General features: G+C 38.4%; 1 long non-coding RNA gene across 1 annotated transcript; it reads left to right on the top strand.

Annotated features, from left to right (window-relative positions):
• The first annotated feature begins 787 nt into the window (after nucleotides 1–787).
• Nucleotides 788–20260, top strand: LOC309965110. The gene is made up of 3 exons (XR_014326370.1): nucleotides 788–855; nucleotides 5295–5419; nucleotides 20218–20260. It is a non-coding gene; the product is annotated as an uncharacterized lncRNA (long non-coding RNA).
• Nucleotides 20261–20606: the final 346 nt, after the last annotated feature.

Raw genomic sequence — 20606 nt, 5'->3', positions numbered from 1 at the left:
TTATTAAAAAGCAAACAAAAAAATTCTACCAAGTTTCTAACATTTCTGCTAATACATCAATTGTCAGTCTGAACGAGTACACACAGGTTTCTGTGGTTTCATTTCCTCATCTGTAAAAGAAGGGTGAAACTTAATGCCCAGTATCTGTTCTGAGTGTTTTAGAGATCTGTGAAATAAGTTTGGTTTTCACCTGGAGGCGAATCATCTGACCCTCAGTTATTCAACAGCTTTAATCTACGTGGAACAAAAATGGAGCTGCTGTGTTCTTGGCTCTTCTAAAATATTCCTTGTGTCCTGACCACTGACTTTCTGGTTCTTGAAGAGTGGCAGAATATGCCACCCCAAAATATGCCACTTTAGCATAAGGATTATTTTGAGCTAAAGTCACCTAAGAAACAGCAGATGCAAGAAGAGCCTTCTAAGCTCCCCTTTTCTTCCTGAAAACAGGAGATAAAAGCTCCCATGTGAAGGATGCTCTTATACCAGAAGAAAAGAAACATTCTTCAGTGGCAAATCAAAGCCGAGTATCCTGTATACATAGACTTTGTTAAAATAATTCGTATCTTCCTTTAGCCTCCCCATATAATTTACTTTTCACAATTGCCTTTATTTGTTCAACCTAGTATAAAAGGCTGTAGATTTTGCCATTTCTTTGAGTCTTCATTTAACATAAATGTGTATACAGTTCTACTGTTAATCTGTTTTATGCCAATTTAATTCTCAGGCCCAGCCAAAAAACCTTAAGAAGATAGAGGTAAAATTTTGCCTCCCCTACAGTTTCTGGTTATGAGGTTGGGATTTCAATGGTTGGGACACTGAGAGATCCTGGGACAGCTGACAAAAAGCCAGCAGAAGGTAAGAATTCTTACACATCAATCCCTTAGATCTCTGCCTGCATGGCCCAACCAAAGCAAGAATAATGAAAGTCTCTCCTTATCTTTTTCCCTTTCTAAATGTAGCTTGGCAGGAGAAAAAGTATGTAAAACTTAGTTCTTTGAGTTGTGACCTTTGTATTTGGTTCTGAGTACCGATTGGTTATAATCCACAGCCTCCTAGTCTTTGTTTCTTTGTCTCTGTCTTTAGTGGTGCTTGTCATAAGGAGGAAAATCATAAAATGAGCTGCACCATTCATCTTGTTTCACATCTTCAGAGCTTGGCTTTGTGACCAGGGAAAATATTCTCTCTGGTCTCCACCAGCTGGACTGGACAGTACAAGTATTGGCTTGAGTCAGGTAATGAGCCAGACAGGGTGGAAATCAAGACACAAAATGACAAGCAGCATTCTCTTTGTCCATCCTTGCCACCTCTCAGAGAAGTGTGTCTTAAGAGAGATTCCAGTTTGTCTTGAGAGATTCCAGTCCATAAGGAGCCTTGGTTGTCTGACCTTTGTTGTCTTCATAGTGCTAGGAAGCCCTTATCCTAATGTCACCCACCCGATGCCACAAATGAGCTGGTCTATAGCTGGAGACATTTCAAGTTCCTGTAGGAAACAAGAGACACCAGTTTCACAAACACTATTCTTACTGCCTGTGACAGTAAAGCTCTTTGCATTCTTAGGCTAACGCTGGGAGTGAACTTTCTGGATTTTGGGAGGGCTGCATCTTTTGTACTGTCTTTGGGGATGCCTCTCATGTCTGTGGCTAAGCCATAAAAGGCTTATTGGTTTTGAGTCATAATTAAAATAGGTATACTCTTGAATATTTGGACTTCTATATCTAAAAGGATTTTTTAGAGAGCTCCCACCCTATACAATTATCCTACTGTTACCTATGGGAAGGTCAAATTGAAAGGAAAAAATTAATAAGATGAAGATAACTCTTGTATAAGTTAGTAAATTTTGTGTTTCTATATTTATACCTAACTCATGGCTAAGGTTTAAAATGAAAACTGTAAGATCTCTTTTTGTATATGTCTCTATATGTCTATGTATACATGTAATATTTTTCTACCTCTGGATGATACTGCCAAAATTACTCTGTAAAAGAGTTCTATTTCATTGGTTTAAAAAAATAAACGCTTGTATGAAGTATTCCTAAAACTCTCAGAAATATAGAAACTAACCCAAATGTTTCTCAGGTTCACAGGATCTGGGATAAAAGCTTGTTTAAGTCATGTCTTCAGAGTTGTCAACAGTAAATATAATGAAGACATAGCACTTATTCTATTTGCGTTTACTAGTCAAATGAATTTATGTTATCTCTACTAGATGCTTAAGATTGTAAAATTTTAAACTCAATTTAAAATCAGGACGTATAGTAAAAATAAATTGCTTGATGCATGTCAAACACAGCAGTACATTAAAAAAGTTGGAGAGGGCTTCCCTGGTGGCGCAGTGGTTGAGAGTCCGCCTGCCGATGCAGGGGACACGGGTTCGTGCCCCGGTCCAGGAGGATCCCACATGCCGCAGAGCGGCTGGACCCATGAGCCATGGCCGCTGAGACTGTGCGTCCGTAGCCTGTGCTCTGCAACGGGAGAGGCCAAAACAGTGAGAGGCCTGCGTACCACAAAAAAACAAAACAAAACAAAAAAAAAACCCTCACTAAATGCCTGATTGTTCACATCATATAGAGATCTAACTTAGATGAGCTACTGCTCTCACCTGCACCACTGCCTCCTTAACTAAGACACAACTGTTCAAATAAACTGACCTATTCTCAAGACTAATTCGAGAAGAAACAGAATAATCTGCAAGCTCAGATTCTGCACTATGAATCTTTGGGGTGAAGTTTCACAGGGGAGGAATAAAAAGTGGCAGAATATACCACCCCAAAATATGCTACTGTGACATAAGGATTATTTTGAACTAAAGGCACTTGAAAGAATAGCAGATGCCAAAACGGCCTTCTAATCTCCCCATTTCTTCCTGAAAACAGGAGATAAAATCTCCCAGGTGAAAGATACCCTTCCTATACCAGAAGAAAGAAACATTCTTCAATGGGGAATCAAAGCTGAAAGAATCCTGTATAAACAGAACTGTTAATTCTTATCTTCCTTTAACCTCCCCATATAATTTAGTTACTTTCCCACAATTTCCTCTCTTTGTTCAACCTAATGTAAAAGCCTGTAGGTTTTGCCATTTCTTTGCGTCTTCATTTTCTTGTCAGAGCCCCCGTGTCACGTAAAACATATAAATTTGTATACATTTCTCCTGTCTTATGTCAGTTTAATTCTCAGGCCCAGCTGAAAACCCCTAAGGAGGTAGAGGTAAAATTTTGCCTTCCCTACATTCTCAAGTGTCTCCTCCAGACCCTGTTCTAACAGTGTTCTGATGTTACCCGACTCACAGGTATTGGGAGGAAGAGGAACAGTATTTGTAACATTTCTTTAAATACCATCTGCTGTCTTTTTTCCAAGTGTCACTGTGGAAAGAAGTAACCATCTTGCTGGCCAGTTTCTTCCCACAACTGATTTGGTGGTCATTTGCCCTTCTTTTGTGGGTGGCATTGTCATTGTTTGGAGCTCACTTTGGGGGCAGTAGTAACTCAGTAGGACCCTGAGACCTGGAAATTATTCTTTTTTTCTTTTTCTTTCTTTTTTAGGGATTTACTCTCTTTGCACATTAGTCAGAACCGAGCTGCTTCAGATGCCCAGAAGTGGGAATCACTAGTTCATTATCTGTATTAGAACATCACAGCATGTTCAAGGTGTAAACCACAGACTCTGTCTCCCCTATGTCCTGCTCTCTGGGTGGTGCTTTTTGAGAACTGTGCCTAAAGTCTCTGAGATCAGTATCAGCTCACCCTTGAGCTTCTAGGGAAAGCCCTCTTCCCAGAAACAGTTGAAACAAAGGACCTGAACTGGGAGAACCTCAGACAGCAAACCACATCTATGTGTAAAAAAAATCTGTCACACACATGTATGTGACACACATGTATGACTCTTAAGGAAATAAAACTTATATTTAACTCAGTTCCTAATCACTTATTCTCCAGATCAGAGAACAGTGCGCAGATTAGGTTCTCCATAAAAAAGCCATTTAACCACTCTGTTATGATATTTATTAGAGCAGCCAATTGTAGGTTTTTTCTAATAAATTAGTCAGTGCTTGGCTTGAGAAGAATAGAGCAGTGATTAACAGTCCTGACTCTGAACACCTGGGTGTAGAATCGAAGCACTACGACTTACTATGTGTGTGACCCTGGGCAAGTTACTTACCCTCTGTGCCTCAGTTCCCTGGGGGTAAATGGAAATGACAGTAATAGCACTTACCTCATAGGGGTGCTATCAAGCTGAATGAGTTAATATTTTTAAGCTTTTTGTCACAGTTTCCGGCACATGGTAAACCTTATCTAAACTCTTACCTTTACGACTGTTAAAATCCTAAGGGGGAAAAAATAAAATGAAAGACTTCTCAGAACCAATAATAATGTCTTCTGTTTTTTAAAGGTATACTAACATGCCAAAGACTTTATAGGTATTATTTCCGAACCCCGCAACAGGTAGCTGTTGTCTCCATTTTACAGGGAAGAAGTGGAAGACTGGGAAATTTAATTTCATTGCCTAAGAGCACATAACTGAGTAGTGGAGCTGGGAATTCTAACCAGGTGTGCCTAATTCCAAAGCCTGTGCCCTTCCACTGTGCAACATTGTCTCTTAAAATTTATCTGATCATTCATTGTTTTCATGACTCAACTCTAAATGCTCTGCATTCATTTGTATCCACACTATTTCAGAACTGGTCTAAGTCTCACTTTGCCCATCCCCTCTGTCTTTCACAAGTAGGAAAACTTGAGTTCTTAACAAACAAGTGGCTTTCCCAAGACTAATTACTTAATGACTGTTAAGTAGCCATTGAATACCAACTAAACATTTGCCGGTAGGGAAAGGAATGAAGTTATGTATATTGCTTACCACAGTGCCTTTCACATGCAATCAGCACTAGGTAATTTTTATCATTGTTCATTTATTCATTAATTCATTTAGCAAGCATTTGTTAGGCATTTCTGACAAGTCGAACACCTGGGAATACAAAAATTAACAAGGTATGATTCCTTTTGAACGTCATACTAGTCTTTCAGTACAGGAGCCATTAACCACATGTGGCTATTGAGCACCTGCAATGTGGCCGGTCTGGAGTGGAAAATGTTATAAGTATAAAAAACACGCACAATTTTGAAGACTTAGTACCAAAAAATAAAATACCTCATTAATAAATGTTACATGTTGAAATGATATTTGGGATGTATCAGGTTAAATTAAAATATTTAAATTCTTTTAATCTGTTTCTGTTTACATTTTTTAATGTGGCTGCTAGAAAAGTTACATGTGGCTTGCATTATATTTCTATTGGACAGCATTGGTCAAGATAGCAGAAAAGATGAACCAACAGAATGTAAGTCCAATGAGAAGAGTCACTAGAACATCTGTGGGAGCACAGAGGAGAAACTGCCCAGGAGTGAAGAAAGTTTTCACAGAGGAGGTAATATTTGACTTGAATTCTGAAGGATAAGTATGAATATTGTCAGGTGAGTATTTTCTAGGCAGAAGATGAGCATGTAGAATGTCACATAAACATGAGAGAATAACCCACACATTTTCAATTTGGGGATGGAAGAATGAGAAAGGAAGAGAGGAGATTTAGATGTCCATAACTTGGGCAATGGTAGTGGGAATTCATAAGACAGGGCCACAAAAGATATCTCAGAAGTAGAACTGACAGGACCTGGTAATTCATGTCAGGGAAGCAACAAAAAGAGAGGGATCAAGAGAGATGCCCAGTTGTATTTGTACATGGCTATGTAGTGACATCTCCTTCTGTTCATTCACAAAATATTTATTGAAGGCTTACTTACGTGCCAAGTAGTAGGTAGTAGTGCTTAATGGGCTCCTGGTACAATGTCTTAACGTTATGTGATTATAGGGATCAGAAAAGAAAGTATTAAATCCACATTTAATTACTGGCCCACTAACGAAACTTTTATTTCTGTGGAATAATCTTATTTTCAGGGACATTAAATGGGCAAAGTTCTTGTGCTAAGGTGAGAGTGGCAGTTCCTCCTCTAATGAGATAGAGCAGGAATCTGATCCCTGAGGGGAGAGATCAATCCACAGACTGGCAGGTATGAAGTCTGATAATATAAAGTTTAAGAAAGGATGTGAAGAAACAGGAGCTCCTTCATAAACTGCTTGCAGATTAGTACGTTGCATTTAGAAAAGCAATTTGGCAGTTTGCAGTAAAACTGAAAATGTACATTTTGTAGAACTTGGCCATTGGATTTCTGTATCCCTGAGCACTGTTCTGCAAAGCAAGGCTCTACCACCCCAGGCATGTGTGGGAAGGAAATGTGAGAACTTCTATAGATGTGTTTTTAAAATATGTATATATACAGAAATGAAAAAGAAATTGAGCTTTACTAAAATGTATTATAAGGATTGAAGCTTGCGCGTTTATTCAGTCTGTATGTCAGATATCATATGGATGCTGACAACTCCCAAATTTAAACATCCAGGCTTATCCTGTCCCCTGAACGTTGCCTACTAAGTATCTTCACTTGGAAATATGTGAGTACGTTGAAAAGGTGGAGAGACTAGGCAGTTAATTGATCATTCATTGATAAAATAAATGAATCAAGAGATAGTGGTATATGCTTATTCTTTAGGTTTATCAAGGTAAGTGACAGAATTCCATCTTGAGGTGCTAGAAGCAAATCTTTCTTCAGTACCATTCCCTGGAGGTGCTGTTCTCTTCCCTCTGACAATGAGAGTGGGCCTTCCGCATTACTGGCACTGGTGCAAGAACAGCATAACAATGGAGTAAGGGTGTGGGATGGTTGAGGAGCAGGGAGAATAGGGGCTGACCAAAGGCTGAAACATGAGGCAAGAAATTAGTGTACAAAGAACCTAAAGAAAGTTCTATGGAAAAGGGTGAGGCATTATTTCAGGGAGTGGGAGAATTAGGGTCTGAAGCTTGTATTGGGATGGAGTTTACCCTTTCTCATTCCTTCTCCTTCTCATAAAATCCCAACTTGGGAAGTTCCCAGTCCAGTCAGCCTTTCTTGACCATGAGGGTAGTATAAAAGTTAGGAAGGAGGTGATGCAGAAGGACATGGTGTTGACTAATACCGTGGCAACAGCAGGTTGGACCTTTTTCCCCCTTCCTTGCTTGCTTTCGCCTTCACCTCACCTACTGTGAGCACAGTATGGAACGGGGGACCAGAATGAAGAGGAAACTGAGTCAAGGCCCTGGGACCCTGGCAAGGATCAGCTCCCAGAAAGAAGAATGAGGGGGGTTAACCGTTCATCCACAATGTAAAGGGAAGGAAATTTCCCACTCTTTACCCAATCCTGTGAGAGAAATATACAGAAGTCAGGCATTTCAAGGTCCAGGCTTGTCTGTAGTAATAAGACAAAAATTCTCTCAATCAAAAATCACCCCATCCATTTCTCAAAGTTAAGTGTGTATTTACTGTAGGAAACACACACACACAAAATTATATGTAATCAAGTTTGAATAATGAAAAGGAAACAAATATTCAGCAACTTTACTTTTCATTGTGGGTTACACAGAAGACGCTCTGCATGCCTCTGCTTGATTCACTAACACATTTCTGTCTTTAATATAGGGTTTGGTGAACTTTGAGTGGAAAGAAAAGCTCTCAGTTACAATAGTTACTAAAAATTATTGACAACCAGGTTAGAGTCATGTGGGCCAGAAGAACTTGATGTTCAAGGCAAAGTTTTAGAATGGATAAAAAAGTGAGAAAGAGGAATGACTTCATACTTGAAATACAAATGACATGAGTACTTCTCTCTTCATCTCTGTAAAGGAAAGTGGCAATTCAGGTTACACAGGCCTTCAAACATAGAATGATAAGGAAAAGCACAAGTAATGTACACAGAGATTAAAGAAAAATTACTTATACAGGAGGGAGAGAATCAAGTTCTTTTCTTTCAGCACAGTAAAAACCTGGTAGAGGCTGTATTCTAGAGTCATTGTTTATTGGTGTTGTGCCCTAATTTTTCTAGGATACAGCCACAACATTTACTTAGTAAAAATATCAAGGGAGCTGAGGGAATCTCACTTTTTAAACTGGTATTCATGTTATTCAAGAAAGTAAAAAGGATGCCAAGATATCAGAAATACCTTGTATATAGCTGGTATGGTGTTCCTGGAGGTATCACTGGGAGAGCTGACTATTGGGAGGCCTAATGGGCTGGAACAACAACGTGGATAAAGGGGTGCTGGGAGTGGGCGTGGGGAGGAATTGGAGAGGGAACCCACCAGACTGTAAGGTCTGAATTTGAGGCTTGCTAGTCCAGAAAATAGACTTTGGACCCTAGAATGAACAGGTTCTCAGTGAGAGATTCATAACAGAATCTTCTGAGTTGGTGCAATTAGCTTGAATGCTGGATGATTGATTTATAATAAGGGGATATGTCTTTCTAGTGACATTATGCTCCTGTGCCCTCTTCACTGCATTCCTTTCCCAGGACCACAGTCCCTTGTAGGCTGAATCAACATTCCGAAAGTTGTTGAATAAGCAGGGAAATCCAGTCAAAGCATATAGTTAGACCTGAGGCATATTTCAGCCAGCTCAGGCCTGGGGAAGTATTCTTGACCCACAGAAGAACGTTTTTCTTGTACTAGGCACTCTGTCAGAATTTGCTTTTCAGAACCACCTTATACTTTTGGAATAATTTTAGATTTACTAAAAAGTTGCAAAGGTAGTATCAAGTGTTCCCTTGTATCCTTCACCCAGCTTCCCCTACTGTTAACATCTTAACACAAACACGATACAGTTGTCAAAACTAAGAAATTAACATAGTTATAATACCATTAACCTTGCACTTTATTTTTATTTTACCAGTTTTTCTGCTAATGTCCTTTTCCTATTTGAGGAGCCTACCTGGTATCCCATACTGCATTTAGTCATCACAGTTCCTTAATCCCCTCCAATCTTTGACAGTTTCTCAGTCTCTTTGTTCCTTATGACTTTGACAGTTTTGATGAGAGCTGGTCAGATACTTTGAGAATGTCCTTCAATTTGGGTTTTTCTCCTGATTATATGAGAGTTATGAGTTTTGGGGGAAATTACCACAAAGGTGAAGTGCCTTCTCCACACATCATGTATCAGGAGGTATTATGATATCAAAATGATTTATTACTGATGATGTTAACCTTATTCAGTTGGTTAAGGTAGTACCTGCCAGTTTTCTCCACTGAAAGTTACTATTTTTCTTTCCCATACTTTCTTTGGAAGCAAGTCACTAAATCCAGCCGACACTCAAGGAGAGGGGAATTATCTCTACTTCCTGGAGGAGGAAGTATCTACAAATATTGTTTTGAATTCTTCTGTAAGAAAAATTTGTTCTTTCTTCAACACTTACCTATCTACTTATTTATTCAATTGTTTATATCAGTATAGGTTCATGGATATTTTATTCTTTGGGTCATAATAGAGTACTGTCATTATTTTGTTGCTCAAATAGTTCCAGCTTTGGCCAAATTTTTCTAGCTTTGAGAGCTATTTCAGGTTGCCTCCAGTATCCTTTTATTGGAGAATTATACTTAGAAACCAAGGTTTGGGTCCTGGGTGTGCTCATTGCTACTGAGTTGCCACTGTTTCTCAGCCCACTCAGTGAACAAAGCTAGTAAATGTGTGTGTGTGTATGTATGTGTGTACATGAAGATACTAACCCATGTAAACACACATATATATGTTTCTGTATCTGTCTACATATATCTTAAAATAAACATGAGTTCATACATCCCCAACTCTAATACAGCACAATAGGATTAACTCTAGCCTCTTTCTCTATAATTAATTTTTTAACTATTATCTGACAGTTGGAAATCTGCCTCCTATTATCTACAACTTATTTAATTCTTCTACCCTAGTATATATATAAAGCAGTTTCAGAAATGCTAACTCATGTCACTAGTTTTGTCTTTAGCCTTAAAGTATCCAGTCAAAACATGGTTTTCCAAAGTTACTTGTTAGCTCCTGTTTTCCTCACTTCCTTCAGTCAAGTTATATTATACATTTGTAATACAATTATGTTCATTAGTCATTGTCTGCATTCCATCCTGGGTTCTCTGGGCATCCTGGTTGGTATTTTTGAAATTTGCATGCAGAAATTCACTATTTGTGATGCATAATTCTGTGGGTTGTGACAAAGATACAAGTCATCTGTCTAAAACTACAGTATCATATAGAGTATTTCCATCACCCTATAAATTCCCCTGTGCAGCCTATTTGTAGTCTGAACTGCTTTAAAATACTAGTTTTTCCTATTAATTGATTTATTCACTTTAACTATGTAGCTGTTCTCAGGGCCTAGGAGACATTTTGCTGGCTTCTTATGTGTTGAGTTGATAGGTTTAGGATTCAAAGAGCAGCATTCTTTCTCATTTCTAAAATTTTAGAAGGCTCCTCACTGCTGCTCACTCCACTGCCAGGAATTAACTAAATAGCTCACCCATAAAATTATAATGACCCAAAAATTGCTTCTGAAAGACTAATTTGGGACTGAACTATGAGACCGTTCCATCCCCCCACTTTGCAATATCATATCAGAGTAAGATATAGAAAACTTTGTTGGAAAGCAAAGATTTATATTTAATCTATTATTTGCAGTTGGTGAGGACTTAGTATTTGTGTAATGAGTAACTCCCAGGGCAGTTGGTAAGGGTGCTGCTTTTTCAGACATGAGAACCCAGCCTTCAAATGTCAAGAATGGTCCACTCAGTTTAGATGTCTGTCTATAGCGGCTTCTTGACCTTTCTTGGCCAGTCTCATACCCTTCTAGAGTTTTCTGAGAATATGGTGAAAACTATGGACTCATCACCCAGAAAAATGAACACACATCAACTCAAAATGCTGTATGTAATTAGAATGTTTCATGGACCTCCTCCCCCCACCTGAAGATGGGAGACCCTCTAGAGGTCCATGGATTCCAGATTAAGAATCTTTATCTAAATACTAGTAAGGCAAATTGATGAATACAAGGGATTTGTTGTTAATTAATGAGTGTATTCTACTATAGAGTTAAATGTACATGTGTACATTGTGATGGTTAATTTTATCTGTCAACTTGATTAGATTATATGCGCAGTTGTTTGGTCAAACAACAGACTAGATGATCTGTAAGGGTTGTTTTTTTTTAACATGTGATTAACATTTAAATCAGTGCAATTTGAATAATATGATGGGGCCTCATTCAATCAGTTCAAGGCCTTAAGAGCAAAGACTGAGGTTTCCTGAAAAAGGAATTCTCACAACTGCAACATAGAAGCCTTACCTGAGTTCGTAGCCTGCAGCCCTACAGAGTTCTCAAAACTGCAACATCAACCTGAATTGCCAGGCTGCTAGCCAGCCCTACAGATTTCAAACTTGCCAGCCCTCCCAACTGTATGAGACAATTCCTTAAAACACACACACATACACACACACACCACCTCACATATATAAAATCTCCTATTGGATCTGTTTCTCTGGAGAACCTTAAATAATACATACATCAAACTGTAACAAATACACAGTGAATTCCCATAGAAATGTCCAGTTTTCTTACTATGAAAAATGATGAAAAAATTAGTTTTTAGCTAGGTATTGCCTCTGTTTTGATCCAGTTTTGATTCCTCTTGTCTTTGCATTGTCTAAGTCTTGTAGATGATCTTTGCTTTGTCTCATGCTGTTCTTATTGTACATCAGCCTGTACTGGATGCTCTAATGCTGCTGTAACAAATTATCCCAAACTTAGTGGCCTAAAACAACTTAAATTTATTATCTTATAGTTCTGGAGATCAAGTCTCAAATGGGTGTCAGCAGGGCTACATTCCTTCTGGAGGCTCCAACGGAGAATCCATTTCCTTTCCTTTTCTAGTTTGGGGAGGCCATCTGCATGCCTTGGCTATGGCATCACTTCAACTCTGCTTCTGTTATCACATTTCTTATTCTGACTCTGACCCTCCTGCCTCCCTTTTGTAAGAACTTTTGTGATTACACTGGGCCTCAGAGGATAATCAAAAAATATTTGATTTTTTGATTATTTCATGACAATTTTTTTATTATTTCATGACAATTTATTCCTATCTTAACCCCTTTTGCATGTAACATTTACAGATGCCAGGGGTTAGGACATGGGTATCTTTGAGGACTTATTATTCTGTCTACCATAGATGTCCTTTTTTCTCATTTATTCTCTGTTTTACTTAACCTTTACTTTTGTTCATAAAGTTATTTACAAAGTTCACATTAAGGACTGTTTTGATTAGTTCATTTTCATAGGTTTATTCTTCTTATACTCTGCAGAAGTATTTTTCACTTGTTAAACCCTGATTACTTTTCTCTTTTTCTGACTGCATTATTTTGAAGCATTTCTCTCTATATATCTAGGACCTCTACATTCTCTCTGAGTTCTATTTTGTCCTTTGTATGGCAAGGGAAGGACAACTTAACCACCCTTTTGGTGAGAAAAATAAATTATTCATTAGTATTCTAACTGAAAATGGTTTCCTTCCACTAGACAATGGTGTATAGTTAGGTAGTGCACATACTCCACTACTATTCTCCCCCTATATCCTTGCCAATATTGGTTTTGGTTTGATTTTGGTTTGAAGTTGTAACAACCAAAACTGTTCACAGATATTGCCAAATGTCCCCTGGAGGTCAAAATCACCCTCAGTTGAGAATCACTGTCTTAGACCAATCATGACAATCCAGTTCTCCTTTTTCAGTGACTTATTTACGGAAGAGCATATGATCAAGTTCTGGAAAAAAGAAAGGAGAAGTCCGTTTAGGGGTTGGGGTGAAAGGGAGAGAGGTTCTTAGGAAAAGTTTCTTTTCTGAAAAAAAGAGAGATAAAAAATGATAAGGCTCTTTTAGCGCATCCCCTTCCTTGTTGCCTGGGATGCTGGTGTGTATAAACTTGAATCTTGGAGCTGTGGCAGCCATCCTGTGATTTTGAGGTATGGCAGAACAGAAAAATGGGAAGAGATTATATCCTCAAGGACATAGTTAAACTGCAGAAATAACCTTGGAGCTGACTACCTCTAGATACTAGACATGTCAGATAACAGAAAGTATTTATTGTTTAAAACATTGTTAGTTAGAGCTTCTGTTATTTGCAGGCAAAAGCATCCTAACTGATAGGATTAAAACATGACAGAAATAAGGATATGCATTAAACATTCTCTGCCCCTGCAAAATACCCAAATGGTGAAAGTTTAGATGAGTGTGGGATGTTAAGGAAGAAACATCTGGAACTATTTAAATACTTTGCGGAATAAAAATGTTCATAAGTACACCTAAGGAAAATTTAATAAGAATTTCCGTTCAATAAAGCAAGAGCTCAAATACCAGATAAAATGAGACCAGGAGATGGAAAGGGAAATTGCAGAGTTGCAAAACCAATTCAAGGACCAAAATAACACTAACTTTCTCTAACAAATTAATATGAAATAGGAAGAAATAGAATGGGCACAACTGAAAAGAGATTTCTAACACAAAAGAAAGCCTGGTTGATCACTTATAAGAGAAGAAAACAAAGGTGAAAGCAATTAGAAGTTAGACATTGCAGAGGACAAACATTATCCAACATAAGACTAATTATTATCCCTAGAAGAGTGAGCTTAAAAAATGCAGAGTGGATATATGTATAACTGATTCACTTTGCTGTATAGCAGAAAGTAACACAACATTGTAAATAAATGATACTCCAATAAAAAATTTTTAAAAAGAGGTCTAAATAGAGGTGACCAAAAAAATGCAGCAAAAAAAAGTATTAAAAGAAACTGAAACTGTAAATTAAAGGGCTGATTTTGATCATTCCAGAATGATCTACCTGAGATGAAACATGTCAAATTAAGTTGAATTTCAAGGATTAAAGAATGTTCTTTAAGCATCAACCCAGAAAAAGAAGGTCATCTATAAGAGGGGGCAATGGGATTATCCTTTGACTCTTCCACAACAGTATTCATGCCAGAAAATAATAGAACAATCTCTAATAAGCTAAAATGTGAGACAAGAATACTACACATGTAAGGAAGCATATTAACATCCCTAAGCAGAAAGGAACTCAGGAATCACATTGCCCAGGAGTCCTAGCACAAACCTACTTAAAAAAAAAAATCCATATATCCATGAGATTTAAGTATACAGAAGGTAAAGTAAGAGGATTGGTGGTAAACAATGAATACATTTAAATATGGAGTTAAATAACTGTGATATAGAGCATGGTCTGAAATGGTGTTCACCAAATATTTCTGATGATTATTTCTGGAGGATAGTATTTTTATTTCTTTTTACTTTCTTACTAATATGTTGCTGTGCTTCTTGAATGCTTTTCAAAGAGTGTGCTTTATTTGCCTTTTCACCAACACAGAAGTCATTGGTTTAAAAATAAATTTGTGATATAGATTAAGTAAATTATCTCTAGGAATTTTAGGAGGGGGTAAACTTAATCTGGGACAAAACTTGTTGTCTTGATTTTTGTCTTTTAAATATTTAGTATCTTGTTCGTAATAGTCTATCTTGATATGTAATATTTTGTATTCTAAGGGTAGAATTATGCAGCACAAAACAGTCTTTCATTTTCTTGACTTTAGTTGCATTACTAAAGTCCTTTCCAAACTTCAAAAAAATGGAGGAGGAGGGAAAACTTCCTGACTAATTCTATGAGGCCAAAACCAGACAAAGGCGTCACAAGGAAAATGACAAAACCAAACTACAGACCAACATCTCTGTGAATATAGTCACAAAAATCCTCAGCAAAATAATAGCTGCATATTTATTCATTTGCAGACCACGTCTAGCAACGTATAAAAAAGGATTATATACCATGACCAATTGGGATTTATCCCAAGAATGCAATGTTGGTTTAACATACAAAAATCAAGCAATATAATACACCACATTAATAGAATAAAGTTTAAAAATCATATGATCTCAATATTTCTGATAAAAACATTCAACAAACTAAGAATAGAAGGCAACTTCCTTAATCTGATAAAGGGCATCTGTGAAAAAACCACAGCTAACATCATACTTAATGGTGAAAGTTTTAAAGCTTCCCCCTAAGATCAGGAACAAGACAAGGATGTTTGCTCTTGCCGCTTCTATTCAACATTGTGCTGGAGAGTCTGGTCAGTGCAATTAGGCAAAAAGAAAAAAAAAAGAAAAGAAAAAAAGAAAAGCCCCATTCAGACTGGAAAGGAAGAAGTAAAACTACTTCTACTTGTAGATGACATAATCTTGTACATAGGAAATCCCAAGACTCCATTAAGACCATTAAAACTAAGAAATAAATTTACTCACTGAAGTTGCAAAATAGAAGCTCAATATACAAATGTCACTTGTACCTAGGTACACCAGCAAACAACAGTAAGAAAATAAGATTGAGAAAACAATTCCATTTTCAATAGCATCAAACGAATAAAATATTTAGAAATAATTTTTTTAATTGTTAAAAATTTTGAAAAAAATTAAAGAAGACCTAAATAAATGTGAAGACATGGTCACAGATTGGAAAAATTAATATTGTTAAGATGGCAGTATACCCCAAGTTGATCTACAGATCCAGTGCAATCACTATCAAAATACCAACAGCTTTTCTTTTGATCCTAAAATTCACATGGAATAGCAAGGGATTTGAAATAGTGAAAGTAATCTTGAAAAAGATCAAAGTTGGAGGACACACAATTCTTGATTTCAAAACTTATTACAAAACTACAATCATCAAGGCATTGTGGTACTGGCATAAAGATAGCAATATAGATTAATGGAATCAAGTTGACAGTCCAGAAATAAACCCTTATATTTACAGTCATTTGATTTCAACAAGGATACCAAAACAACTCAATGGGGAAAAGAATAATCTTTTCCACAAATGACATGGGGACAGCAAGATATCCATGGGGACAGCAAGATATCCACGTGCAAAATGACACAGGGACAGCAACAAATCCACATGAATTTGTACCCCCTACCTCACACCATATAAAAAAATTAACTCAAAATGAATCAAATAACTAAATGTAAAACTTTAAACTATAAAACTCTTAGAAGAAAGCATGAGTATAAGGTTTTGTAATCTTGGATTAACCAATGATTTCTTAAATATGCCACCAAATATGGGAATGCAAATTGATACAACCACTATGGAGAACAGTATGGAGATTCCTTAAAAAACTAAAAACAGAACTACCATACGACCCAGCAATCCCACAACTGGGCATACACCCTGAGAAAACCATAATTGAAAAAGAGTCTTGTACCACAATGTTCATTGCAGCTCTATTTACAATAGCCAGGACATGGAAGTAACTTAAGTGTCCATCGACAGATGAATGGATAAAGAAGATGTGGCACAAATATACAATGGAATATTACTCGGCCATAAAAATAAACAAAATTGAGTTATTTGTAGTGAGGTGGATGGACCTAGAGTCTGTCATACAGAGTGAAATAAGTCAGAAAGAGAAAAACAAATACCGTATGCTAACACATATATATGGAATCTAAGGAAAAAAAAAAAAAGGTCATGAAGAACCTAGGGGTAAGATGGGAATAAAGACAGAGACCTACTAGAGAATGGACTTGAGGATATGGGGAGGGGGAAGGGTAAGCTGTGACAGAGTGAGAGAGTGGCATGGACATATATACACTACCAAACGTAAAATAGATAGCTAATGGGGGGCAGCTGCATAGCACAGGGAGATGAGCTCGGTGCTTTGTGACCACCTAGAGGGGTGGGACAGGGAGGGTGGGAGGGAGACGCAAGAGGGAGGAGATAGGGGGATATATGTTTATGTATAGCTGATTCACTTTGTTATACAGCAGAAGCTGGCACACCTTTGTAAAGCAATTATACTCCAAAAAAGATGTTTAAAAAAATGCCACCAAATAAAAATTAGATTGGACTTCATCAAAATTAAAAATGTTTGTGCTTCAATGTCAAGAAAGTGAAATAACTAACCACAGAATGGGAGAAAATATTTGCAAATTATATATCAGATAAGAAACTAGTATCCAGAATACATAAAGGGCACTTTCAACTAAACGGTAAAAAGACAATCCAACTAAAATATGGGCAAAGGATTTGAATAGACATTTCTCCAGGGAAGTTACATAAATAGCCAATAAGCACATGAAAAGGTGTTCAGCATCATCAGCCATTAGGGAAATGCAAATGGAAACCACGATGAGATACCATTTCTCACCCCCTAGAATGGTTAAAATAAAAATGAGGGCCAAGTGTTGCTGAGGATCTGGAATAGAACCTTATAGCTTGCAGATGGTGTTTGTCAGTTACTCGAAATGTTATACATAGAATTAACACATGACCCAGCAATTACACTCCTAGGTGTAAACCCAATAGAATTGAAAACACACATGGACACAAAAAATTGTACATGATGTTCATAACTGCATTGTTTACAATAGCTATAAAGTAGAAACAACCCAAATATCTATCATTATGAGTGGATTAATAAATTGTGATGTATCCATACAATGGCATGTTGTTTAGCCATAAAAAGAAATAAAGTACTAATACATGTTACAACGTGGATGAGCCTTGAAACGTTACGCTAAATGAAAGAAACCAGACACACAATGCCACATATTATATGATTCTATTTATATGAAATGTCCAGAATAGGCAAATTCATAGAGACAGAAAATAGACTAGTAGGGACTTCCCTGGTGGCACAGTGGTTAAGTGCATTCGCCTGCCAATGCAGGGGACACGGGTTCGATCCTTTGTCTGGGAAGATCCCACATGCCGTGGAGCAACTAAGGCCGTGCACCACAGCTACTGAGCCTGCGCTCTAGAGCCCATGAGACACAACTACTGAGCCTGCATGCCACAACTACTGAAGCCCATGCACCTAGAGCCTGTGCTCTGCAACAAAGAGAAGCCACCGCAATGAGAATCCTGTGCACTGCAACAAAGAATAGCCTCCGCTCTCGCAACTAGAGAAAGACCACGCACAGCAATGAAGACCCAACGCTGCCATAAATAAATAAATACATACATACATTTATTAAAAGAAAAGAAAATAGACTAGTAGTTGTCAGCGGTTGAGGGAAGGTGAAAATCGGGAGTAACTGATGAAAATGTTCTGGTATTATATAGTAGTGATAGTTGCACAAGTTTGTGAATATACAGCAACCACTGAGTCACATTACTTAAAAGTGTGAATTTTATGGCATGTGAATTATAGCTCAATTAAAAAAAAAGAATGAGGGAGTGTAAGGGCCCATGTATTGCCCATTTGGGCTGATCTCTGAGCCGAACCATGCTAAACATTAACTGAGAAAGGAAATACTATCATGTTATGACCCCTTTCCCTTCCCACATGGAAAATGTCCCAAGAAAAAGCTGACAAGTCAAGAGGATCCAGCAGAGCCAAACAGTCTCTGAAGAAGCAAGTTGGGATCTTTTTTTGAGAGGTTTTTGATAATTTCTGTAGGAGGCAGACCAAAAAAAAGCAGAAGAGCACCCTTTGCCTCACAATCTGCCTCAGCTGTCTCTGTTGCAAGGGACTGAGAATCGTCATTCAAGTAACAGTTATGGGATAGCCAGGGTAATGGTACTCACAGGAATCAAAAGACAGGAATCAGAAGCATGTGGGAAGGCCTATGGCAACACAGAAAAGGACAGAAAGCCATGTTGCTGGGCAGTGGACAGTTCTTGGTTTGGCTTCCCTATATTCATCTTTTCCTGTTCTTAGCCCTCCAGTTTCCTTTTCCCCTATTGCCTCTTCCACTTTGATTAATTTGGAGCTATTGTTTGAGATTTGGCTTGTAACCCAAGCTAGGAGGGCAGGCCCATGACTCAAGCTAGGGCATTGTATATTCCCTTCCTGGAATTTGAATCTCTAGCACAGGGACAAAGAGACTGAAGCTATCAATTATCAAATTTCACTCTGTCTGTATAGCAACATCTCGACCAGACCATTCCTGCCACCGAGACAGCTATTGTCTCTAGGGCTGTCTTGCTTCCCACCAGTCCTCAAGTCTGACTCTCCCACCTCCTGTCAATTTGATTATACCCCTAATGCCTCTTCTTTTTTAAAAAAAATTTATGTATCTATTTATTTGGCTGCGCTCGGTCTTAGTTGCAACATGCAGGATCTTTTAGTTGTGGCATGCATGCGGGATCTAGTTCCACGACCAGGGATCGAACTCAGGCCCCTGCATTAGGAGAGCAGAGTCTTAACCACTGGGCCACCAGGGAAGTCCCCCCCAATGCCTTTTGAATAAATTCCCTTCTGCTTAAGTTAGTCAGAGCCATTTTCTACAGCTTGCCACAGAGAGCTTTACTCATGAATGGCTGGAACCATGGTAGAGCTGGGTCCCATGGGACTGGGTGGTCATGCAGAATCCAAAACAACTCTTGGGTCCTCAGCAGTAAAAACTGAAGTACTATCTCTCTAGTGCACCATGATCAGCTATTCTTTGTCTGCTATTCTCTGCATCTGTTTCTTTCCCTACTACGAATTCATCCTCACCCTTTATCTTCTCTCCAGCTCACAGTTCCTGTATACTCAAACTTTCAATTAGTCTCTTTAACACATTCATGACCCCTGCAGGGGAGGGAAAACCATTCCTCTATCCTCTTAGGTTCTGTGGCCAGGCCTGAGAATTAAACTGACATAAGAGAGATTAACAGGAGAAATATATACAAATTTTATTGAATATTGTTATGTGCACTTGGAGCCTTTATAGGAAAACTGAAGACCCGAAGAAGCAATTAGGACCAAGAGCTTATATACCTTTTTTTCTTTTTTTAATCAAAAAGACAATAAATCTGTGGAGAAATGACAAGACAAAGGAAAAGAGTTTAACCTTCTAGGAGTGGTAAAGTGTGAGGAAGTGACTAGGAAGTATTAGGGGAAAGTAATGAAAGATAAGGGTTGTTTTACTTTTTTTTTTTTTTTTTTTTTGGCAGTATGTGGGCCTCTCACTGTTGTGGCCTCTCCCATTGCAGAGCACAGGCTCCGGACGCGCAGGCTCAGTGGCCATGGCTCACGGGCCCAGCCGCTCTGCAGCATGTGGGATCTTCCCGGACCGGGGCACGAACCCGTGTCCCCTGCATTGGCAGGCGGACTCTCAACCACTGCGCCACCAGGGAAGCCCAAGGGTTGTTTTAGTAGGTTGGTTTGTACAGATCAATTTTGGCATTGACTCCCGATCTCTGGTGATAAGAATGTTCTCTTCCTGATACGTGGAGGACACTTTTCTTATGGGAAATTTTATGATCTGCTTTTAGGTAGAAAGGAGAAGTTCAGAGAGCCCTTCCTGCATCTGCTGTTTCTCAAATGCCTTCCACTCAAAATAATCAATGTGTCAAAGCTGTGTATTTCGATTTGCATTTGGCATGTTCTGCTCCCCTCAGGCTTCTGAGCCTCTGCTTTCATCCTTAATTTACTGAAACTTTCAGGATTCAGCAATTAAACTTCTGTGAGTGAGACTCTGCCACAGCTCATTCCCCAATAATCAGAGTGCCACACAGGGCCAGGACTAGTGTGAAGCAAGCAAGGCCCCCAGAGAACAGAATTTCAGAAGGCATGCACTCTGTGATGCCAACCACGCACTTGTACAACCCTAAGAGGGAATGCCTCCTGACATGCTGCCCCCTGGTGGTCTTGCTGGCCTCAC

The sequence above is a fragment of the Leucopleurus acutus genome (assembly GCF_964270905.1).
Source record: "Leucopleurus acutus genome assembly, chromosome: 8".
Lineage (NCBI taxonomy): Eukaryota > Metazoa > Chordata > Mammalia > Artiodactyla > Delphinidae > Leucopleurus > Leucopleurus acutus.
This window is presented reverse-complemented; position numbering and strand designations above follow the sequence as displayed.